The 27,142-nt window shown below is 35.8% G+C and overlaps 1 long non-coding RNA gene across 1 annotated transcript in view; it reads right to left on the minus strand.

Moving 5' to 3' along the window:
* LOC138704266 (uncharacterized) overlaps positions 1–24,299 on the minus strand; it is an 82,873-nt gene extending 58,574 nt beyond the window's left edge. The window contains exons 1-3 of the long non-coding RNA XR_011333293.1: positions 24,174–24,299; positions 22,056–22,236; positions 14,079–18,110 (exon numbers count right to left, since the gene is read on the minus strand). This is a non-coding gene — a long non-coding RNA (uncharacterized lncRNA). The remainder of the gene's footprint in view (positions 1–14,078; positions 18,111–22,055; positions 22,237–24,173) is intronic.
* Positions 24,300–27,142: the final 2,843 nt, after the last annotated feature.

The raw sequence follows: 27,142 nt of genomic DNA on the forward strand, positions 1-27,142 counted from the left end.
ATTTATGATATCATGATGTTATTATGAAGAATTTATCTCCATTACTAGCACTGAATTTGTTACAATATATACAGAGTTAAAATACAAGAACTTGTGTTCTAGCAACAAACTAGACAACAATTGAAAATTGAAAATAAATTACAAAAAATTCTATCCAGCTCATAGAATTGTAATTACAATACAATGAAACAATTCCCATGGAAATTGGCCGAGTACTAACAGAGGTATAAGTTCGAGCAAACATCATCTTTGATGACGTCACAGAAGGGAAATTTTTCAGCTAGAGGTCTTACAGAACTACAATCAGGTCCTGGTTTATAGATGAAATAGATATACAATAGTAATATACGTTAGAAGAACGGTATGTTGACGTTTTCATGTTCGAGGAAAAGATTGAAAAAGCGAAACATAGTTGAGCTTTTTTAATTTCCGAGAACATGAAAACAAACATACCGCTCGTGTATCGTACATTATTTTGTGCGAAGATCGTTTATTACATACCTGAAAGATGAATTTCTAATTAGTTGCAATGAAATCTCCATGTTGGTTTCTGTTTAATGACGGCAAATTTGCAAAACAAAAATATCTATCTTCAACATTGTTGCTTTAAAATATTTTCTGTGTTTACTATACTCCAGCAGGCCGTGATATACGTCTGTCTTTTTTTCCCCCAGTCTATAAATGCGAACTTAAAACAAACGGTAAGGTTATGTAATGATTTATTTTTCATTTTAATATTTTAACAATATTACTGTATTTATATAACATATTGCAGTAATAACATCGGCATCTGGAATTTTGTTGATTTTTTCACGGCTTCCTTAATGTTACTTATATGAGGAATGCAATAAGTTTCGTGGAGTAGTAGACTTTACTTAATTTTTGCAAATATTTAAAAACAATAATTAACATTGCAATTTAGGTGAAATTGCAGTGGTAAGTTTCCAATTTATAATTATCACTCTGTTAAACGTCTCTAAAAATAATATGTTAAAAGCCTAAAGCAGTAAAAAGAATGTCGCGCTTAAGCGGTAAGAAGAGGGAAATTGTTGTGCGTGTTACGTTGGGAATACTGAATGTGGTATTTCACACTTACCGCGTATTGGTTCTGTGCGGAAAACAAGCAAATATGCACGATCTCGCACAAAAGAATCTGGTTTAACATAACAGCACTTATTGTTTCTTAAGGGTTGCTTTGGAAACATGTATTTTCAAATACAATACCTATAACAAAGCCATTGAACTATTATTCTTATATACATTTAAACACGCTTTAACATCTATGATCATATCGCATGTGCAGGATATTTGGGTACATCGGTAAGCGTTGATTTTTGTTAACCTTTTGTTTCTATTGTTGTGTGTTATAGTTGACTTGTATTCATGTAACTGATTTATATATTTGTTTAATGTTTATATTGATGGTTGAGGCGGTGATGAATTATGGCATACAAGTGTTCAATCTGGGATTTTTGACAGGAAAATCATGAAAAACCTCAGTGGGACTGGCCGGCCATGGGGTTTGATCCCGGGACCTTCCGAATGTGAGTCTCAAACGTAACCGTCTGAGCCACCTTGCTCAGTTGAACTATTTTTGTGTGGGTTTTGCATCTTGTTTTGCAAATTTATTCCTAGAATAATGTCAGTCTCTGCAGGCGTGAACTGCTCTTACTGTTACGAATGCAATAAGGGATTTACAATGGCTTAAGAAAATTTAGAACATTTTGCGGATTACTATAAACAAGTTGTTTGAAGTAGTCAACATAACCATAGATCATATATGTAACAGATAGGTCATTGCTATGTTAAAATCGTTTGCACTTTGAAGAGAACAATCGCCAGGATCGCCACCCTTCCGCCGTAAACGAACACGAGATTGCAGTACAGTCGCTAATGCAATTCAAATGGGAATTATGACGTCACTCCTTATGTACTAACTAGATGGCAGCGTAGTAAACCTGACAAAAGTTGTTAACGTAAAAGTCTATAAGGCCGACCTATCTGTGGTATATATGATCTAGGACATAACGTAGTAGGTGGTTCTTCAAGTAGTATTAATTTGTTCTGTTGATGGAATCTGTACGTAGTTACGGAGCGTTGGAACAGTTTTAAGATGTACCTTCTGAACACAACAGTCGTGAAAATCTAAACTCAGAAATACTTTGGTTCAGAGAGAGAGAGAGAGAGAGAGAGGGGGGGAAAGAGAGAGAAAGAGAGGGAGAGGAGAGAGAGTGAGATGGGGAGAGAGGGAGAGGGAGAAAGAGAGGGAGAAGTGGAGATAGATGGAGGGAGAGGGGGAGAGAGAGTGAGAGGGGGATAGAGATGGAGAGAGGGAGAGGAGACGGAGAGAGAGGGGTAGGAGGAGATGGGAGAGAGGGAGGGGGAGAGGGAAGGGGGAGAGGGGGAGGGGAGAGAGGGAGAGGAGGAGAGAGGGAGAGAGAAGCAAAAAACATTTTTATTCCTTACTCTTATTTATATACCGTACTAAACTCCGTTTCTTCAATCTCTGTCTAGAGTATAGGATAAGAAACAAGTCCTTTGCATAAGAGGTGAGTGGAGGGGGCAAGTCCAATGACCGATCTGGGAGAAACCATTGCTTGAAGGGAGCGAGCGACTGCAGAGAGAAGATCATTTCTATCTGAACTCAACTGCTGCCACGCGCATCTTGCCACTTAGCGGCCGTGAGCCGATGCAGACCTGAACACACTCCAGCACTGATAGATCCGCCCATTCGCTTCCTATTGGCTCCACCCAGATACGCTTACTTACTCTACAGATTTCAGAAACGGAATTTAGACTCTAAGCAACCCGTACAATATTTTTCAGCCTCTCTAAATACTCTGTGCAATTTCTGGTGGATGCATTCTTGTCGCTGGTGATGGATACTGTTAATCAGTATCATAGTTCCACCAGGGACCGAGTATTGGCTGTATAGCCATATCAAATGGATTTAGGAAGTAAATATCCGACCCAACCTCAGTACATGTAGAGAGGCTTGTCAGGATGCCAGAAGTTGGCAGCCTCAACACTAGAATCGGGTGCAAATCACCTATTCACCTTAAATTAAGTGATGCTTGAAACTCTGAGTAGCATGATGACGACCTTTGCTGTTAAAACAAGGACATAACATGGAAACGAACAATTTTTGCAGAAATCCAAAGGAGAGGCAAGACGTAGGGAGAGATAAAGGAGCTCGCCAGGAGCAGAGTCAGATGGAGGAGTTTTCTTTATTTCTGGAATGACGGGAACATTGATTGATTGACAATATTTTCAAACTTTTTTTGACGTAAGAAGTCAGTCATAGCTCAGTTATTTTTTCCATGATTCAGGTAAAAATGTACCTGAATTTAGCCACGAACGAACTTTGTAATATTTGAGTTGAAGAGACGAAGTGAAGTTAGTTTCAGCACTGATTACGTATATAATACTATCACAGTCTACTATATACAGTCGCGAAGCTTGAGGTGTTTTTTTGCAAATCTCGTGATAAAGCGCTCCAAGCGGTTAGCAACTAGAAACAATAGACTGTCCATGGTCGACTTTGGACTGTGTCGTATTTCTATCGAGTGCTAGCTCGTTGCGTATTTCACATTGATGCTTGTGAAATGTTCGTTATTGGTTGTAATGAAAAATATGTTAATGGCTAAAATATAATAATTGGAATAATAATATGGGACAAGGAGGAGACGTTTGTAGTGCTATAAATTGTAGCAACAGTAACAGAAAGAGGCCAGAGTTATCCTTTTTCCGATTTCCGAAAGATTCTTGGGTTTCCACAAGAATGCTGTGCAGAAAAAAAAAACTCTTAAATTTGAAGTTCTTTGTGACTGTTAGAACACATTATATCCTTAAATTTCACAATGAAATGTTTCAGTCTAACCGAAAGGACATTAGATAGCGGTTAAAGTTCTGTCACTTAGGCTGCTAAATTTCCAGAGAAATAAAAGTTAGGTCTACTTTTTTTCAGAGGATATATTTTTAATTGTAGCTATTAATTTTATTATGTTTTATGTTATTCAATACGTATAAAAATTAAGTTTATTTTAATGAAATTTATTAATCACGTTTTATTTTCAATTCTGGTGGGATTATTATTGCTTAGGCCTACTTTTTTTTTCAAAGGATTGTTTTTAATTATAGCTGTTAATTTTGTTGTTATTTTTATTTGTTGCTTTACTAGAGACTTAGAAAAAGTCTGTTACAATAAAATTTATTGATCACGTTTTATTTCCAATTCTGGTGTGATTATTATTGCCTAACCTCATCCCACTTTGTTAACTACGTAAGCCTACACTACAAGTACCGGTACACGTAAGTTACTCCATTAATTCATATTTCCATTATTATTGTTGTAAAGAGAAATGCAAATTAATATTTATTGGTTTCATAGTTAATTATCGCTATAATCTTGAATGAGTGAAGCTATTATAGTAAATTTCAGTTCGTTTTGCACAAACAAAAATTATATTAACTTATTTCTTGCAGGTATCTTCGAGTTTATGGTGGAATTTAATATACTTCATTAAAATAATAAATTAACTTTATGCATTTAATATTTCAGTAATGGAAGGAAGGTGTTAATTTTTCCAAAAGAACACGACAACGAAAGTGTAACATATTTTGTCGTCTGCTAGGAGAGAGATCTGCGATGATGAGGCGATAGTAGCGATCCTAGTGGTGGGCAACTACCCATGTTTGCATTTTTACTATATATTGAGTTTCGCGACTGTATATAGTAGACTGTGATACTATGATCTAGAGTTTCAGAAAATTCTGTTTTCATTCTCCATGCATTCCTTTGTCGCACTGCCTTAATCTCGACATACATGAATGGCCTATGTAGCTGAAGAGTTTTAAATCAATAAGAACTTTTTTTCTGTAAAATCACAAGTACAGCTTAAAAGCAGGCGATTAAATTTATTTGTATGAAACCTTTGTACATAGAATATTGACAAAATGGAGATAATCTCAAGACTCAATAGATATAACTGTCCATTCTTGGTTACCTAAAATATTCTGACTACTTGTAAATCCAAAATCCAAAAGATTATTAGCAATCATCAGATTAAAAATAATATTTGAATTAAAAATTAAAATTATATGTATAATTAATTGTAAAACTTAGGTATACTAAACATAAGTTGCATCAATGGGCAGCTGATGCCATGTTATGAGACAGATTCTAGTGAACAGTTGAAAACATAGTCTTGGAACTAATTGTCGAGAAAATTTAAATTCCCGTAGATAATATTACAATGCTATGTTGTCAGCTTAGAATAGGAGGAGTACAAGGACAGCAGTCGCAGTTCCGAGAATTCGTGACAACTTCTGAAACTTTGCAATAAGTCACTACTGCGGGACACAGTGCAGTTCTACACAGTTGATAGCATGGAAATGCAATGCCAGATACGGAATTCTGAGGCAAGAGAACTGCAGACACTACCAAAAGGACTCCAATCTGCGAACAAGAGAAAGAATTACAGTACCTGAAAGTGTGACAGATAAAAGGACACTAGCCGCAATCGTTGAGTATTTAACGAAGAAACTTTAGAAAACTTTAGACTAGAAAGTTGTCTTAAAAATACCTAAGGCAACTCTCTCAACAAACAGGAATATCCTACGGTTCGGTTTAGAAAGTAAAAAAAAAAGAGTCATTATAACTAAAACTCTGTTTTAGAGAACAGAAAGAAGAGAATATAATTTAGAAACGCATATTTTATTTGTCGATTTTATAAAAGCTTTCGGCAGAGTATAAAGAACAAAATTATGGGACATTATGAAGGAAAGAGGATACCCACTACACTTAGTTAAAACCATTGAAGAACTGTATAAAGACACACAGATATGTATTAGGAAACATGACAAAGAAGAAGTGATTAATCTTGGAGTACGTGAAGGCTGTCCCTTGGTCCCCACTTTATTGTATATACAGTAAGTAGTCCAAATGCGATTCTTGCGATCATTGTTAGGAGTCACTAGACTAGACCACCAAAGGAATACTGCCATCAGAGAAAAACTTGGAATACCCAGTTTAACAGAGGAATTAACAAGATACCAACAAGAATGGAAACAGCATCTGCGGAGAATGGAAAGAACTAGACTCCCAAAATTAGCATTCCAGTACGCTCCAACAGGACATCGAGATCAAGGACGACCAAAACATCGGTGGAAAGGCCATCTTCTATAGGTTCACCGTCATAGGCCATTTTGACCTAAAACGAACCTGTTCATGATGATATAGACTATATATATATATATATATATATATATATATATATATATATATATACTAGCCGTATCCGTGCGCTCCGCTGCACCCGTTAGAAATAAATATAAAGTAATTACATAGCCTAATTAAAATAGGACATTTGATCCAGGGAACATTAGTGTTTGATATAAGGATAAATCGTTTATTATGTTACTTAATTTAAATTGTATTTGCATAATTAAAATGCGATCATTTTGATCCAGAGACCACTCATTTGGACATAAAAATTATTTTAGAACATACAGGAAACGAATGTACAGAATAGCCTATCAAGTTTTCTGTGCATAAGAAGCTATTTTAATCTTACCTGTCCTCGAGTCACTCAGAAGTTACTGTAATAACATTATAGTATTATGTCCATCTAGAGAAACTACACATTCCAATGGTGAATTAATAATTAATTATACAAATCGGTTAATTTAGCTTCTGATATTACTTCATACAAACACAGAAACATTTTCTGTAGGCTATCTTTCATAGCTTTCGCTTGTTGCTGTCCAAGGCCCCTTATAGACGAAGTCATTTGTTTTTTAATTCATTACACGGCCTTCGATGGCAGCTATTTTAATTTTAAAACTCATATATCTCATTAAATATCAGTCCTATCAAAATTTCTCAAGGAATAAAACTTATCGGAAATTATTTTTAAAGAAACGTTTGTTATGTAACATTTTTCACAAAAATCAATAATAAGCGAGATATTTCGATTTATTTATTTCAGGCCTCCTTATAACCCCCCCCCCTTTTAAATAATGTATTTTGAATGCCATATAGCCTAAAATCTAAGTTACAACGAACTTAATTTATATTCCAATTTTCATCGAAATCCGTCCAGCCATTATCGCGTGAAAAGGTAACAAACATACAGACAGACAGACAGACAGACATACAAACAAAAATTTCAAAAAAGCGATTTTCGGTTTAAGGGTGGTTAATTGTATATGTTAGGACCAATTATTTTTGGAAAATCGAAAATTACCAGAAAAATTTCGGCTACAGATTTATTATTAGTATATATATATATATATATATATATATATATATATATATATATATATATATATATATATATATATATGGCAAGAACAGCTAAGTAAAAGTTTTATAATAGGGAATGTGATTTTAAATAAGTTACAATTTTATTTGTTGACGACCAGGTTATCCTTTCCACTTCTGAAGATGAGCTTCGAAAAGCGCATACAAGTTGCAACAGATATTAAGGGCCGTATCCATAAACGAGACTTTGGATGAAAACTTCCCAAAGTTGACTTTCGTAGTAAAGTTTAATTTTGTTAAAAATCCTATTCATAGACAATACTTCTGAGAATTTAACTTTGACTTTGGTAAGTCGAGATTTGACGATCTTGTTCTAATGTTGGTAATCACAATCATGGCCTTCTAAACGAATTAAATTAATGAATAGCTGAAGTAGAGTAGGTATTGCCACAATCAAAGCCATCTTTTGAGTCTCAAATCAGTGAAACAATTGAACATCGGCAGACGTTAAGCGATTGTTGCAGAATTTTTTTTTTAATATTTCAGTGTAAAATAATTGTAATAACTTGAAAGATAAGAAGATGCCACCAGTGACAGATTATGAAAGAGACATGCTACTAGAACTGGTGAAGACGTATAAAGAATACAATTAAATATACAAAATCAATAGTAAACCATTAATCCTTATACCCATAGAGCATTTGTTTCTTTAATTTGTATCGAAGTGAAATAGGAGTATTATTAATGGAACAGGTAATCCTTTTTTATTATTCTATTATTCATCAGTGAATGTTGAAACATGTGAATATTATTTAATACGGTCTATTTTTCAAATCTGTATCTTGATTTGAATTCATTATCTCTATAAAATTCAATACATTTTGTACATGTCTAATAATACGCCGAGAAACATGAGGAGCTTCAATAATTTCCTGGATGTTATCAATCTTCTCGGCAAATATGATAATTTCCCAAATATTAGCCATTTTTCTTATGTCCACGAACGAAAGTCAAAGTCAAAGTCTAGATTTTCGGCGACTTCAAAGTAAAGTCACGATTGAAGTTTACTTTCGTCAAAGTGTCGACTGTGAGTAGGAAAATGGCGACTTTGTACTTTCCAAAGTCAGCTTTGGTCCAAAGTCTCGTCTATGAATACGACCCTTAAGAATTACAGTATGGAAATATCTATTCAAAAATCAAAAGTTATGGCATTTGAAGGCAAATTTCCGATAAGATCTAAAATAACTTTGGATAATGAAATAGTGGAACAAGCGAGTAGGCCTAATTTTAAATACTGTACTTGGGATGCTGGATCTCATATGAACAAGAAAGAGACATATTTATTTATTTTATTTATTTATTCTGGTGTAGTTAAGGCCATCAGGCCTTCTCTTCCACACCACCAGAAATACAAATACAATAGGACATAAATTGAATCAATTTCGACATATGTGCGGTACTACATAAAGAACCTTAGGAAATAAAATTAGGAAATATACTATAATTAGATGTTACGAAGTACTGGCAGTCCCTCTATTGTTATATATGGGAATGAAAATTGGGTCCTCAGTAGATCAATTAAGAGGAAGATTGAAATATCCGAAATGCATTTTCTCAGACGTATCTCAGTGTATACATTACAAGACCATATTTATAATTAATATTTGAGGAGAAAAATTCGCTCCGGTGCTGGAGATCGAACCCGGGTCCTTGGTTCTACGTAGGTACCAAGCGCTCTCACCATTGAGCTACGCCAAAGTCCAATCCACAGCACCGCATCGAACTCCCCTACCTCCAGTGATATTTCCCTTAGTGGCCTGACTCCAAGTTGGGCATATATGTTGACGTTTATATTCAAGTCAACTGCCATTATACAAGGAGCGCACTCAGCTGAGTGACTAATGGCCGGGATTCCACAGTAAAGTGCACAGCAATCTGTACAGAAATATGCACTGTAGCTAGAAGAATTTACTAAAGATTTTATTTTTGGTCCTACAGAATAATATCTGTTATGGTACAATTATTCTGTAGGACAAAAATAAAAAAATCTTTAATAAATTCATACTTACAATGTTCAAATACGAGAAGAGCAGGGGCGGCTTTCGAAGAGGGGCTGCGGAGCTGCAGCACCCCCAGACATTTGTGACTCTTGTCTCGTTTTATGTTGTGAAGTACATTTCTTATACAGTCTCTATTTAGCGGCTCCAATTTTTTAAAATTCCGCTCTCATTGACATGCACGCAATCGTAAGTGAAGTCACTTCCTCCCCTGGTGCTGCCAGAGCGAAGCCAGAGACAAGGACTATGGATGAACCCACTTCCTCCCCTGGAGCTACCAGTCTCTTCTCGGATGCTTTGCGCGTTAGTTTTACCCCTCACCCTGCTCTCCCTGGCCATGAATCAAGAGTCACCAGGCGCTGCAAAATTTGCAGCAGCTTGTCAGTAGCGCGCAGTTTTAAATACATTTTCTTTAATGTTGTGAGTATAAGAAGTGTAACAGTGTTTAATTCTGTACAATATTTACAGTCTATTCAGTTCAGAACCTTAACAGTTCAGGAGAAATGTGAAATTAAGTACCCATCAGTTGAATCTCAAAATGGAAAGAGCCGCTAAACAAAATGCAAAGGCTCGCATATTTTTTGCTGATTTATCCAATATCCCTGCCTTCTTCTCTTGATCTCCACTCAGTCTGTATTAGATTAATGAGTTTTAAAGACAATTCCATCAGCTGGAGCAACAAGATGGAGTTTTAAAATAAGAACAGTAAATGTTGTTCATGAGAAGAAGGAGCAATTGCTAGAATGTTTTCAAACCATAATGGAATCTGAAACATCTAACAACATCACAATAAATGAGGCAAGCGCCCTGGTGCGTGCTCTTGGAGATCCTGAATTCAATTTCTGGCTCAGTTTTTTTTTTATTGATGTATCATGTAGATATATTATACAACCAACTACAACATCGCCAGTTAGATATTTCTAAGGTCCAAATCTGCATTTATAATAATTAAATTATGGTTTATTTAACGACACTCACAACTGCAGGGATTATATCAGCGTTGCCGGTGTCCCGGAATTTTGTCTCGCAGGATTCTTTTAAATGCCAGTAAATCTACTGACATGAGCCTTTCTCATTTAAACACACTTAAATGCCATCGACCTGGGCCGGGATCGAACCCGCAACGACTATGCTACCGAGGCCGACTCTGCATATCAAGCTTTGTTAACACCATACAGACAATAATATGGAACAGTGCATAGTTGAGCAGCGAGATCTGTGAAAATGAAAACTCTAAAAAGCGTCGTAAGGTCGAAGGGATTCAGACAAGGGTTGCGGCAACTAAGGAAGTATGTGACCTCATTATCACACAAGCTAACAACCGATTCCAGTTCATAGATCATCTGATATTATCTTCTCTTCTGTGTCAAGAAAAATTTGAATGCTACAAAAGCTCATTTCCTGAAAATGACCTAAATGTATGTGTGAAGCTTTTTCAAATGTTCAATAAAGACAAAATAAAGACGGAACTCACTGTGTTGTATCAGAGACAAGAATTCAGAAATATCAGTGACGCAGTCAAGCTCTTGCAGTTTCTTCTATCTGAGAACTTACAGGCCTCGTTTTCAGAAGTTGTGAAACTACTACGCATAGATATCACCATACCAATGACTACTTCCGAACCAGAACGTTGCTTTTCGTGTTTGAAAAGAGTGAAATCCTATCTTAGAAATACGATGAGAGAAGAGAGACTGACCGCATTAGCTGTGTTTTCCATTGTAAAGACTATGTTAAACGACATATCGGATTTTAATAAGATGATGATTCAAAAGTTTGCAACCTACAAGACAAGGCGCATGGAACTAATCTTTAAATAAGATAAGTTGCATGGTTTATTTTTGTATGCAGCCCCCCTGAATTCAATACCCACGAGCCGCCACTGGAGAAGAGCTAAACATTTACAAATTAGAAGAAAAAATTAAGATAAATTAAGATAATATGAAATGGCAGTAGTTTCGACAAATAGATAGAATGGACAACAGCAGAATAACAAAACAAGCATTCCTATATAAACCAGATGGCAGACGTTCGATCGGCCGTCCTAGGGTGAGATGGGAAGATGTCTTTGCGTCGTTCAGGTTTTGTAGCCTAGCCTTGCAGAAGAAGAAGAAGAAGAAGAAGAAGACGAAGAAGACAAACTCTATATACCTATAGATAGAGTGACGTATGAATTAAGACCAAGTGATCAAGTTTTTAGGCACAGGTTTTGCAAGTTTATTTTGATCAATGTTCATAACGGGGAGAAGGACCTATTCCTTATTTTTCCCCGAGCTTAACTTAAATGTCAAGTAATTTATGGTGAATCCTCGGCCTCATCTCGCCAAATACCATCTCGCTATCACCAGTTTCATCGACGCTAAATTTACAATTTACATTTGAAATGAATACATATGAATAGATACGCGAGATGAGCATATGCTCGTGCTCGGCAGTAGCAGTTGATGTAGCGTCGTTAAATAGTTAAATATCCTAGTGAATTGAATTGAAAGAGGAGAAGTGGGAGGAGAAATTTAAAAGGCACGCAAAACGCGTCCTTACAAAGGGTTCGGGGCTGAAAGAAACTGAGTAAGTGAGCTCGAAGCCTGTTGGCCACTTGTCTCACTCCGGGTTACGCTGCTCCACTGAAGGAGCTCTAGAAAATTTTACAAAGTAACAAAATAACAATAAGATGTGCTTTCTGCCTCTCCCGTTCCATAGCCACAAGAAAAAGTTTACTAATGCAACAGGTAATCGAGAAAAAAAAACGTTTTGTAGTAACTGGTAAGGAAATTAATTATTATTACTTAAAAATGTTGTGAATTCAGTCATGTGACTTATCAATTTAATGTAATCTACAATATAGTTTACATTACGAACATATATGTATGTAATAAGTAAGTATTAAGTAATAATGTTAGAATTGCTTATCTGAACATTCAAAATGAATTGCAAAAAAGAAATTAGTTGCATAAATACAAAAATAAAAATACAATAAAATCATAATATCTTAATGAATAGGCTAGAACAAAATTTATTTTTTCAAAGTAACTAATACGCAACTTCTTAAGTCTTAAAATTTTTTAAAGAAGTTTTTGACTTCAGATTTACAGAAGTATGGAAGTGCTTATCAAGTGGGACATGGAGCATATCTAAGCACTTCAGCCCAAATACTGGTAGGCTTTGTGTGCACTTATAATGGAATGAGTTGAGTGCCGATTATGCTGTTCTGCTAAGTCAGCTCCACCACCCGCCACAACAAGCATTCCTCTCCAGTTCGTATACAATAATTATTTTAGTGGTCTGCCGTGCCCCACAGATATACACGAGTCGTTACATCCCATTCAGGTGGATAAAAGAACCTGGTGGGCTACGATGCCTCTTGAATAAATCTACGAGTCGTCGAGAATCCACCACCATTGACATCTATCAGTCTTCGGACAAACCGTGGGCAACACCTGTCACGAGGGATGATCGATTTGGCATCACGCAAATACAAATGGGGCCTTATTTTTCGAGGTGAGATATTAATGAAAGGGGATTTGTGGACAGTGTTGCTGCAATGAGGAGGAAAAAACGGGAGAATTCCGAGATAAACGGTAACGACCTTTAGCTTGGTCCACCACAAACACAATTCCCGATCGCCAAGATTTGAATATTTGAACTAGTTTTTCAGTAACTGAGCTACAAACTCCTGTAAGTAAAGCAATATTTAGAAGTATCTATTGTCTGTATCGTTATATATTTTATGCTCGACCATGCCGAAATGTAGTAATTATACATCTGGTAGTAGCCCTTTAATGCACCTCATTAAAGTACACCTATTCATTATAATTCAGTTGTTGAGCCAACGAGAAATCACCATTGTACCATTATAAAACCGCAAGTATCGATTATTCTCGGATATGCAATCGAAAGACAATTAGAGAAAAGTCACAGAGGCTGGAAATCCAATACTGTCGCAGAAGGTTATATTCTGTTACTATAATAATTAGCGTTAATTGTAAATAATATTCAAATAAATTCAATTTGTCATCTCGTTTTTCAATTCTAAATCAATTTCCAGGTTATATCAAGAATAATCTTCAGGTTATTCTCTAGATTATATCAAGGTCAATGACATTCGTGCCTCGGAAAAAATCAATACTTTCGCGTCTGCGTACATCTCACAATTCAAGTCAGTTCCGCTCCTCACTTACATAACCATAACATGAATACTTATGAATAATTTCAAGTTAGAAATATGGTCGAGCATAAAAAGTCGTATGAAACTTGCGTATAATGGTAATAAAGACGCTCGTATGAAAATTATGAAACTCACTTGCGCTCGTTTCATAAACAAACATACTCGCGTCTTGATTACTACCATTATAGGCTCGTTGCATAATGTACTAATGTTTCTCGGCTTTATGCAAGAAAAGTATTCAAGAAGGAAATATTCAGTGTTGATTTTGAGTAAAGAGTTATTTAATATTTTAAGTCAAGGTTCAATACTTTACTCACTAATGTGGATCATTTTCACTTGAACTGACTTCTACATACTGAATACCAAAAAAAATCTGTCCAATAGTGCAGGAAAATCGCTGTACACAGGCAGAAGAATAGCATGCCAAAATGTAATTATTCTTCGGTATGTGAGAAATGAAAAGCAATGTTTTGGTGAATATCTCGAAATGGATTGATACTGAATCATAATTTATCTTTTATAGATATGTTTTATAAAATAAGAAAATGAGAAAAAAAGATTAAATTCTTACAACAATAATGTGAAGGTTACTTACCAGTTTGTAGTTCATTTTTAAGCAGTTCTCTATCAAGTTGCTGTCGTTATGCTGTTCCTGTGAATGTTAATTCTTTTTATAAGCATTGCGACCGATAAGGAGAGTTGTAGGACGGCCTATGGGAACTTCCGAGGCCATTGGGATGTGTATGCGAAAGGCGGAATGTTAATTGCAAGGTAGACTCTTTTCTATGAATTATACATGAAAGGTAGACAAGGGAAACTTGCGTCAAAGAAATTGACTTTTAAAAGTCGTATTAAAAATTGTATTGCGACTTAAAATATCACGCTATGAAGTCCTGCACAAGATTAGTATTAAGAAAGCTTTCGTTAAATTGAAAGGCGAAGATATGATAAATTAATTTGGAAAAATATTTTCTTGTAGACTTTTTTTTAGACATGAACATATTTTATTTTGAGCATAAATCCAGTACAGATTTCTTACAAAAAATGTAAATGTAAACATTTGTGCCTTCATTCGCAGGTACAGTACGAATGGAGTTGAAACTTGTATCTTTCACATAAATTAGAATAATAAAATACTATGTACCAGGTATGTAAAATATAATAAATAGCACAGTCTAGTACAAACAGTCACGAAACTTGAAGTGACGTTTTGCATTTCTTGCGATACAGCGCTCCAAGCGACTAGCAATTAATAGTATTAGGAATAACCATAGACATGAAATATGTCTATGGGAATAACAGACTGTGCCGTATTTCGCATTGTTGTGAAGAAAAGGAAAAGTTGTGTGAACTGTGAAATGTTCGTTAGCGGTTGTAATAAATGTTAATAGCTAAAAAGCGATCGGTTTGGAAGTAAATCCTGAAAAGACAAAGTATATGATTATGTCTCGTGACCAGAATATTGTACGAAATGGAAATTTAAAAATTGAACATTTATCCTTCGAAGGGGTGGAAAAATTCAAATATCTTGGAGCAACAGTAACAAATATAAATGACACTCGGGAGGAAATTAAACGCAGAATAAATATGGGAAATGCGTGTTATTATTCGGTTGAGAAGCTTTTATCATCTAGTCTGCTGTCAAAAAATCTGAAAGTTAGAATTTATAAAACAGTTATATTACCGGTTGTTCTGTGTGGTTGTGAAACTTGGACTCTCACTCTGAGAGAGGAACATATGTTAAGGGTGTTTGAGAATAAGGTGCTTAGGAAAATATTTGGGGCTAAGAGGGATGAAGTTGCAGGAGAATGGAGAAAGTTACACAAAGCAGAACTGCACGCATTGTATTCTTCACCTGACATAATTAGGAACATTAAATTCAGACGTTTGAGATGGGCAGGGCATGTAGCACGTATGGGCGAATCCAGAAATGCATATAGAGTGTTAGTTGGGAGACCGGAGGGAAAAAGACCTTTGCGGAGCCGAGACGTAGATGGAAGGATAATATTAAAATGGATTTGAGGGAGGTGGGATATGATGATAGAGACTGGATTAATCTTGCACAGGATAGGGACCGCTGGTGGGCTTATGTGAGGGCGGCAATGAACCTTCGGGTTCCTTAAAAGCCATTTGTAAGTAAGTAAGTAAGTAAGTAAGCTAAAATACAATAACTGAAATAATAATATGAGACAAGGAGGAGACGTTTGTAGTGCTATAAATTGTAAGAGAAAAGGCCCCTATCCTTCTTCCGAAAGATCCAGCAAGGTGAGTTTATAAAACATACTACTATATATACTTCATGAAAAAAAAAATAAACCTTATGTATTTAATATTTCAATAACGAAAGGTGTTAATTTTTCCAAAAGAACACGATAACGAGAGTACAATACATTTTGTTGTCTGCTAGGGAAGGGGTCTGTGATGTAGCGATAGTAGCGATCCTATTGGCTAGTAAGTTCAAGTGTCAATGGATGCATATTCCACACGTATTGAGCTTCATGACTGTATGCACTGTAGTGGCAAAAAAAAAAAAAAAACCGGGCCCACTCTTGTAGCTGATACAAAAGAATCCTATGCTGTGTATTGTGTCAAACTGTGGTAATTTAAATATGGATAGTGAAGCCAGAGGTATATACTGCTATTTAATGTAAAAATTTGCAGATATCTTTGCCGAATAGAGGTTGAAAGGTAATATTGATGCAAGATGAAAATAAAACTCTCAAAGTTTTTTTCGTGTGTAAGTTTGAGGCACTAAGGAGACAAAAACAGTAAGAATCGAACAAATGCAATAAATTTCATTGTTACAATAAATTATACAAAATGGATGTGTTTTGTGACTAGCAAAATTTGAATCTGTGACTCTGAAATCAGCTACAAGGGTCGGTCCGTTTTTTGCCACTATTGTACTAGACTGTGATAATAGCACAAATAATGATACAACTCGTTTTAACTGATGTTCAGTTATCATGTTGCTCAGAAACTTCACTGTTATTTATTGATGTAGGTACTATTTAAAGTTATGTTATAATGTTTATAATGTATGTTGCATGCCGTCCATTAAAGCTCTTTTATAAGACCTTGAACTTCATTAAAATAACCTAATGAAGTCACTTTTCATAGAGCAAACTTGGACTTTTTAAATTTCTTGTTGTTATACTTTTTCGCCACTTAAATCTAGATAAACGTTTATCACGTTCTTCTTGATTCTTTCCACATACTCTAAATCAGAGGTATGGAAAAAAATTTGTCAAATTTTCATCAGTAATTAATCTCTTTGAAAGCAGGCTACCCCATTAGTTACACCAAATGTTACATGACGAAATTGAGACAAAGATCCGTTTGATTCAGATGAAGTATAAAAGTTTGCCCTTGTCTTGTATAGGTATTTGGTAATACTCGTTACTTAAATCTATTGTATTGAAAACACTATATTTAGCAATCTTCAAAAGTTTCTTCAATAGAGAGTAAAGGATAAGCGTCAACCATAGATATTGGTAGCCGGGGAGCAATCAACTACCATTCCTTTTATGTCTCTCATTGATCGTAAGAGCTTGTGCATTCCATGAGGAATTACTTTCTTAAATTATCCTTAACTTAGTTCAGCGATTTCTGTCTTTATGTAGTTAATATATTCAGCTGAATATCTCTTTGATTTAGTATGACCGAGCTTATAGTCGGGAGTCACAAAGAAGGTGTATTATACCTTAGCACAAGTTAGCCAGCGTATTTTTAAAGGATTTCTTACACCTCCAAATGTAATCATTAATTCAGAAAGTTGTTTTAAAATATAATGTCCTAGAACAACATCGAAACAGTAGGCTTATGCCGCTTTTTTTAATGGACGTGAATTTAAAAATGGATAAAAGGAAATATGTGTCTTATCACATAGAAATAGAAAGCGCGAATTCAAGACATTTTAATCTAATATGCATTTATATGAAAAATCCAATATAGGCCTAAGAAAGTAGTACAAGATGGCACAATTAAAGCAATATAATGTATATGCAATCTGATGTAAGCAATATACATTTTGATTATAAAATAGATCATTATTCATAGTTTTATACAGGTAAGAATAAAGAAGGAATGGTTAAAGAAGAAAAGAATATGGGAAGAGGTAGAAGTTAAAGAAGAAAAAGGAGAATAAACAATAGGATTATAAAGTGAAGGTCAGTAAAAGATACAAGGAGAGGAGGAGCAAAATAAATATTAATAGGTTTACATTCAACTTTGTGGGAGAGCAATTGCACATAAAAAAAGCATAGGATTCGGAATTTATGTCCACTTTTACTTCAAATAATCTGTCAATACTGACCAGATTTCCATATGGTGAAACATTCAAACATTTCAACGTTCTCAATTCGTGTATAGTTAACAATGAAGATGGTTCCAGAGTAAAACTTTCTTGTACAGTAGGAATAGGGCTTGGAGATGTAATTCTATACAGGAAAGGAGCGAATTAATATAGGCCTGTTTTATTGAGAGAATATATATTTACAGTGTTACAACAGGACTCGATATTCCGTAATTATCAATGTGAATTGAAATAGAACACTTTATTTCTTTAGCCAAACATGGTTTCCGGCGAAAGTTTTGAACGCTTCTACGTCTGCAGAACTTCAACGTCCTGAAATAGAGAAAAACAAATACATTTCAAAGCTAAAGTACGTATGTATACTTCGCAAAATAAAATATACCGATGTCCACAAGTTAAAACAGACTGTTAACCAAAATTTTTTGAATTGAATTTAACAGAAGGGGGTACTATGGTCCAGCACTTCGACCTGTTATGATCTATTGCGCTGACTCTCTGGTGACGTATTCCCAAACCCACACCGGCTGACCATGCTAAGGTTCTCTGTGTGCCCAGGTTTCGAGCAGGCAACCCCACTCATCCCTAGGTCAGCACCCTCCATGCGTCGCCAGCCGGCGTTTGAGGAATGCTACGGAATGATAGCGAAATGGAGAAATGGGACGGAATGGTGTAGATGCCTTATTTTGGGAAAAACGGAGAACCCCGGGAAAAACCCCAACTGCGACCTTGTCCGCCACAAGTGTCACTATGGATTTTTTCAATGAAAAAAATCCCAGAATGACCGGAAATCGAACCCGGGCCGCCTGCGTGACAGTCTGGATGTCTGGCCATTGAGCCACCGCAGAGGTCTACCAAAATTTTACTATTATCGATATATTGTAAGTGAACACACACACAATCATCCGAACCTCCATCATATACACAGAAATCATAAAGGTGGTGGTTTGTGCAAACTATTATGACTCGTAGATACAATCATTCCTTCTATAGGCCTAGATGTAGTCAGAAACAAATATTGAATGCGATGTCTTCCGAATAAGCATTCTGAAACAGAGACTATAGGGAGAAAATAGCGTAGGTATCACTTAACAGTATTGCAGACTTTTGAAATCACACACATAACACACGGTTATGATTTCTAAACCTACGAAATGCAAACAAAAAATGTATAAATATACATTTCAATGCACAAAGTATCTGCGTGAAAACTTATTACAAAATTCATGCACACATTATGGGGCGGTTAACACATTTATTTAACCATAACTATCTGTATTACAACACGTGGTAATATCAGACACTTCTCTGTTCGGTGAACTACTCCACGAGCAAAGTTGACCATTGTATCCAATGCGATGGTTTCACACGCCGTTTCACTTTCTAGGAATATATTCTCCAATATAGCTTTTAAGATCCCTCATAAGTAAAATTCGAGAAGGTGAGTGTGAAAGGTAAACCGTATTCTTCGTCCTATTCATCGAACTGCCGTATCTCGTCAAGATAGGTTCTTAAGTCTCAATGGTAGTGTGATAATGTGACATTCAGTTTCAGTTATCATACTGCATATCTTAACTTTTCCCCCTAAAAATCGGCTCAAAGTTGTACTTTCTACGAAACATTTAACGTATCTTCAATATATTAAACCAATTTATAAATATGGAATTGCTGAATAAATTTATAACTCGGTCATTCCATTAAAAATTTTAAGAATATGTCAGCGATGTCATGAATTTTATTTTAGTCATAGGGATGACTGACAAATGAGTCGCAGTTACATGCTGTGCATCATTTAAAATATTCTAGACACTCTATATGAAGTGTCATCGAAACTAAACAGACGCCATTGTAAACCTTAATAACCATATTTAATACAAAGACTAATTCGAATAATATTGAGGCAAACTCATAAAAACACCTCATTGAAAAAAAAAAAAGAAATATTTTTATATTCGAATGCAACAAAATAAATTCCTTCGAAATTCATTCGTATTAAAGAAAATCTTATTCCTAATCCATCTCCCAAGTTTTATGACTTTATCTCAAAAAACCTGTGAATAATTAAATGAATAAAATTATTAATTTTTGTTCCGACGGTCGAAAATCGCTTTGCTATGTGTGGCGGTTGCAGCGTTCGCGAGACTTCGTAACGATGAGTAATCTCAAACGACCGTCTCCCTGACCTTGATCGCGTAACATTCTGTACGACGGGAGAGCCTACCTGCTGAGCGCCTTTGTTCCGGTGAGTTATTTTTGTTAAAAGCTGACATGATACTTAAGTCACCATCCTGAAAATTTCACAGTGGAATCAATATACTCTAAAGAATAGAATACATGTTTTTTCGTCTGTAAAAATGAATTGCATTTTGTGTTCTACATTTTTTAAAATTATTTTACGGTGGGCAATTATTTAAAAAAATTATATATGTTTTTCATTTTAAGGGCATTTATAAACAAGGCTCTCCTTTTTCGAATTGCATTGAAATCATTTTCATCTTCCTTTACATAGTAAGAAAACTTCAATAAATGAAACCGTGTTCTTTGTTAAACCAATATTTTAAATTCTGATTGCTGTCAAACTATGAAAGTTATAGCCTAAATATAGTATTGCTGGAAATTCATATTTAGAACATAAAAAATAATCTACTACAATATTTTTAACTTTTGAGACGTCATGGTTAAAAAACACACTTTTTTTGCATGGAATGACCCAACTACAGGGTGGGGCATAGCAACCAAGTGTTTTTAAAATAATCATAAAATAGTCAGTTTTTGTTTTCAACACAAATTATTGGTAGAACAATATTTGTGAGAACATACCATTTCAATTATGAGCGGAAAATTACATCTGGAATGTGATGTCCGTCTGCGTTGACGCATTGTTGAAGGTGGTGACGAAAATTGACATCTACTCTTCCCAGGAGATCTCTGTTGATTTGAGTGATGTGTTGACATGTCGCGTCCTTTAATTCAGCAGCCCAATACCGAAAATTTTGTCTGTTAACGGCTACATTAAGGTGGAAATAGCTTCATCACTCATTGTAACCATCATGTTTTTATACTGCTCGTGGAGTGCAAGGATTTCCTGTGCGAAATTCATCGTTGAATTATATAGAATTTCTACAGTAAACAGCCACCCATCTTGTATGGGTGTAAATGTAAATAGTCATGCAAAATTCGTCATATGATTGCTATTCCTAGTGCAGATGAACGTCTTCGAGCAGAGCGGCCTGGGATGCGCAGTGTCACTTGTCTGACTCAACATTTTCTGGAGTACGCACTCTGCGTTGCTGACTGGGCGGTTTATTCTTCAGTATTGCACCTTTTGTTCAAAGATTGTTAACCCAACATAAGATTGTGTCACGCACGGCAACAGAATCATTGCGATTAATATTGAATCTGTAGCAAAACTCACGCCGTACCATGGTCACCGACTCGTCATTCCTAACAAAAGGATCATACGAAAACATGCGTCCACTGCTACACGATTCCGACTGCAGGAAAAATGCTATGAGCCATGGAATGGAATGTCACATACCGCACGTCTCTCCCTTTCATAATAACTGAGTACAAGCCATTCAAAAAACACTTGGTTCACATGCCCCACCTTGTACGTTATCGTGCATAAAGGCCCATTCACAATGAAAATTAAACATAACGTAAACATAACACGTGAGTGGAAAGAAACATACCGAATCAACAAAACTACAGAATATATTACATAAAAATGGAGAATTGCACAATGACTGACGATGTAGCTATTCAATCTATGTTTCTAATAACTACAATGGCATCAGTATATGGCTTTCAACACTTGAAATCAAATAAACGGAGATTTAAAATAATCAACTTTTCGTCCTATGATTCCATGTTGCGCGCCTAGCTATCATCACGGCCAATAGATCAAAATATTGCCTGTAGGCAAAGCCCATGAGATGTTAAAGAAAAAGTGAAAACACGCTCTCCGCTTGTGTACTGTTTCCAAATCGCATAAACATAAGCATGAAAGTTTGGAGTTTGCAAACTTTCATGTTAACGTCTTATGATTAAGATTAAGTTTATGCTTATGTAATTCATTGTGAATGCTTTCATTAAATAACATGGACACAAGGTTTTATGCTTACGTTATGTTTATGTTTAATTTTCATTGTGAATGGGCCTTAACTCTGTCATCATAACGCAAGAAATTTGGTGAAGTGAGGACAACTGGGCGGTGAACTTTGTTTGGAGCCCTCAAAATCAAAGACGGATTGACCTCACCAGCGAGAGAGACGCAGTACGCGCAGCAGTTACAGTTGTTGGCGGTGGGGTTGCAAGTGGCTACATCCACAGACTGGCAGATCGAAGGCACACAGGCTATGCGGCACACCGGCGTCGCTTGACCAGATGCGACTGGCACCAGGACAACTGCGCAAGCGCACAAGAGGAACAATGCAAAAATCTGCAAAAACAGGTGTATAGGTGCATTACTTTCAAAGAAAACATGTTGCAGTGCGAATTATCGATTGAGCCAGGGACAACTGGAAGAAATATTCTGCAAGAGACTCGGTCCTTCTGAAAAAACTCTGAGCCACAAGCAAAATGACTATAGTTTGACAACTTCAAGTGAAACCCCATAAAACACGCCAACTTCTGGAATCTCTCTCTTTCTTTCTTCTCTCCCCCTCGCTCCTCGTCATTCAGTCACCAATCACCACGTAAATATCTGAGAGGGTGTGTGTCGGCATCGCGACCAATAGAAGAACCTCTCTCCAGTATTACCACAATAACGGAATCTTCATTTTTGCCTCGACTGTCGGCTTGGAAGGTTCCATTAGTTGTAGGCAACTAGTCAACCTTTTAATGCTTTTGTTAGCAGGTTTGACAAACTGTAAGTGGACCTGCAAGTACATAGTGCATAGTGCTCTCTCCCTTCCCCCCTTGCTTTCTCACTTGCTCCTCCCCAAGACAGCCAGCGCTCACGTAGTAACTCGGTCAGGGTTTCAGTTCGATTTGTCAATCTATACTTAAATTGATTCCTTGTTTGTGGTTCCATTGAATGACGTAAATAAATATTACAGTAGCAATTAATAATTTATTAATTAAATTTTTCAACTAACTACGCCATTTAGAGAAGATTGTACTTTTACATTAAATTGAAAGATTCACTCACTCACTCACTCACTCACTCACTCACTCACTCACTCACTCACTCACTCACTCACTCACTCAACTCTGAAGACACGAGACTCGCAGCTTTTCTTCACTTCAAAAAAATATATATATGTATAATACCAAGATATCATCACTCTCTTAAAATCCACCTTTTTAGCCACGTTTGAGCTTCTAATCCAATGGAAAACATGGTACCTGGTACTACACAGGTTAGTCACAGGGATGAGACGATATTAGCTCCCAATCACGGTAGCTCGATCTTGATCACGAGCGCATAGCGCATCCACTACATAGCGTCGTAACGTAGACATCAGGGATGTACATGCACATGTAGTGAATAAAGATTATTACAATAACTTGCGTTACTAAATTTCTAGCTATGTAATAGGGCTAATTATTCAGTTGTTTAATATACATGTACATATATAAACAAATCGCAAAGGGAAGGGTTTTTTAGGAACAAAAAGAGAAATAGGAAAAGTTAGTTCTATGTAAACCATTTTCTTGTTAAAAGCAATTATTTATTATGTAAATACTTTACTTCATTGGTTAGGAGAAACTAATAGGGTCTACCTGTTCGACGTGTGTGATCTCTAAGTACTTTTGAGTATTTGTTGAAAAAATAATAACAATATTGATTGAAATAGACTATATTGATTGCATGATTGTGAAAATGTAGTCCTTACTCTCCAGTCGTGATTATGTAATGAGTTTTCTTAGAGTGATTTGTGAGATGCACGTAACACGAAAAAAACAAATTGATTAAATTAAGATATTGAGAGCTATCGTAATTTTTGGGGTCAATCATTTAAGGGGATATGTATGATTTTTAGAACTTCCACAATTTTCGGGCAAAATGTGTAAAATTTAAACTATATAAACAGATCTATAATAATATCATCTGTGCAAAATTTGGTGCAATTAGGGCTAATAGTTTAGATTATGCTGCGAGTTTTTTTCCGACTATTTAGTATATCTTTTCATTTCTATTTCATTACTCATTATCTCTTTATCATTATCATTAGCACTCCTAAATAGTCATTATTACTTAATCAAGGGACTATAATATGTGAAGAATAGTACTTACAATAATTGCTTCAAATACTCATATCCTTGGAGACAAGATTAGAAAAAAAAAATGTTATGAAATGTCGAAAGCATTTACACGTCTGAAACAAGAACTTGAATACATTGAAACACACACAAATGCTTGAAGTTACTTACAAGTTTGGTTTTCATGATGTGTATTATCTACAAATTTATTGAGGAAGTGACTCAAATGCCATGGTAAGTTATTGGCACTCATATTTATGCATTTGCTGGAACAAAACAGATGATGTACTGCTATGTCAGATGTAAATATGGTAAAATATTCAAATTGTAAGTACGTTTATGGAGTAAAAGCAATAATAAAACGGTTATGATGTCCGTTTAGAGTATGGTAGACACTTTACATATTTCTGTTCCGTCTAGAGCACTATGTTCTACACTTAAATCGCAGTGGCGGCCGGTGAGGCATTCTGGTGATGGTGCCAAAAAAAAAGTTGCACGCAAATCACCCAAATGAAAGGTGAAAATCACAGCTCACGTTTACATTATGTTCAATAAAACACATTAATTAAACCAGCTATTTTACTAGGTGTGCAATTAATAATGCACCTAGTAACAGTTACAATAGGCTAACATTTCCGAAACTAATAACGAAATTTACAAATACAGATAATGCAAAACTTTCTCAGTATTGTTAAGTCGAATACAAATAACTTTTATAACTAGTAAAATTACTGGCAAAAACATACGAGACGAACAATGATACAGATAATAAATGAACATGTTTGCACTTTATTTAAACAGGTCCATGAATCCAAGGCAGCAGCCTGAATAACACATGTTCATGTCCTGCACAGATCTCATGTATTGTTAACAAAAGCATCAATACTAGCAACAGTGTAGCGATATTTAGTTGCCGCGAAATAAAACAAATATTACACAAAATTAACAAATAGTGTTACATAATATGAAAAAAAAAATTATCTTCCTAAGAAAAACCATGACTATCTCTGCATTCAATATAGTTAAATGGATAATCAGTTACACATTCAAATCAAAGTTGTGTGCATTAGTTTTGAATTAGTAACTTTACATTAAGATTTGGCGCGGAACTTTAACTTGTGTGTTCGTGAAAGTCTGCGCTTGATGGTTCCCTGCCTAACGTCTCCAACAAACCTGCCATCTAGCGACATTTCTGCATTACTACGATCTAGCGGGCGGAATATTAACTACTGAGTCAAATTTAATTCGGCTCAGAGTCTACCATAAGAAACGCATATAACTACAGAATCAGTAGCCTTTTGTACAGTGTTATACGGACGCAGACAGTGCCACACCGAACTGGCTCCAACGTGCGGAGAAACGCTGCAAGAGTGCGTCCCGATCTGTGCACGCGCTCATTCAGATGAAATACGAATAAAATGTGTACAAATAAACAATTACAACTCCTTTTTAGGATATGATTTTTTGTTTCTTTCATTGGTGGTGCCATGGCACACTGGCACTGCCCCAAAAGCCGCCCATGCTTAAATGCCTATTACAGGTATTTTTTTTTTTGCGGAATGTTAAAGTGTAATATCAGTTCAACGTTGTTTTCGCCTTGAATATTGTGTTCGGAGAACTCCGAATTATTACAAGTCGATAATGTTATGGTGTCGCACATTTAAAGAAAGTTGATCTGTTAACATGCCACACATTGGTGAACGTAGGCATGTTATCGAAACTGAAGCTGTTGTTAGCGCAGCTATGACAAAATCTGAAGAAGAGTCTATCTCCGTAGAGATAGCTATTCCTTACACTTGTCAACATATTATCTAAAACTTAACCCTACCGCATGGACCGTGTTTAGGCATTACGCGATCTGCAGAAATAGATGACATTAGATATTCAAACTACAGGTGCGACAGGACACGGTATTTCAGCAGTATATCATTGATGAAAAGAAGTTCGTGATTTTCTGAATAACATTTGATATCAACTGAAGCGATTGTGGTAGGCCAATTACGTGGCTTTCAAATTCTTCAGATATGATAATTTACTACCCAATTTCTTTGTTTGATATTTTGTAATTAAAGATATCTATGCACAGCAATCCTGGGATATTAATGATCTCTAAACAAAAATTCTATCTCAGCTTTTGAAAAAAACATGAGATATAAGATCACATGAGAGGGATTAGACTCACGATGTTAATTGTGTTGTGTACATGATTGTGGCACGTGAAAGTCTAATATGGGCAAAACACCCTCCCCACTGGAATGTATTTACAAACTACTGGAAAAGAAGTAGTAACAGCGTTTTTATTTTATATCTTCCCAAATGCATCACTCTGTAGTATGCTTTAAAAATACTCAATTATTTTACCGGTGCAATAGGCATTCTTGACGAAAACTGCCTTCTGGGCGCAATGGCGATAACATGTCTTAGAAATTGTGGGAAGAATCGAACTTTGTTCTTTCTGGTGAGATGTCTTCAGTTAATTAAAATGTAATGTTAACTACAAGGGTCACTCCAAAAGTAATGCACAACTTTTTTTTAAATTTATTTTTTATTCTATACCTTTGCAATTTATGGAGGTTATAGATACATCCTTCCCGCTTATATTCAAATTTAATTTAAATCGTTCCCGTGAGTGGCGCCACGATAGTACTCCTTCAAGATGGTTGCTGTACATCCGCCTTACAGTCCTAATCTCGCACCATGCGATTACCATCTCTTCGGTATACTGAAGGAATCCCTTCGCAGAACGAGGTTTGAAGATGACGACCCCCTCGTGCAGGCTGCTAAAGAGTGGCTCAGACGTGTTGGTCTAGACTTCTACCGTGCAGGTATACAGACCCTCGTTCCAAGGTGGCGTAAGTCAGTTGAAAGGGACGGGGATTATGTGAAGAAGCGACTTTTGTTCCTAAAGGCTGTATCTATTAAACATTCTGTGAAAATAGTAAAGCTGTAGGATAAAAATGTAATTTTTAAATAAATGTTGTGCATTACTTTTGGAGTGATCCCCGTACACGTCGGGTACGTGGCAAGTTGTCAGTACTCCTACGCTTCCTCAGTTGTGAAGGAAAATCCCTTTTCCGCGAAGTAAAAGAGATATGAAAGCTGAAACGGATATACTGATATTACAGACTTCACAACAGAGA

Source organism: Periplaneta americana, chromosome 1, assembly GCF_040183065.1.
Source record: "Periplaneta americana isolate PAMFEO1 chromosome 1, P.americana_PAMFEO1_priV1, whole genome shotgun sequence".
In the NCBI taxonomy this organism is placed as follows: Eukaryota; Metazoa; Arthropoda; class Insecta; order Blattodea; family Blattidae; genus Periplaneta; species Periplaneta americana.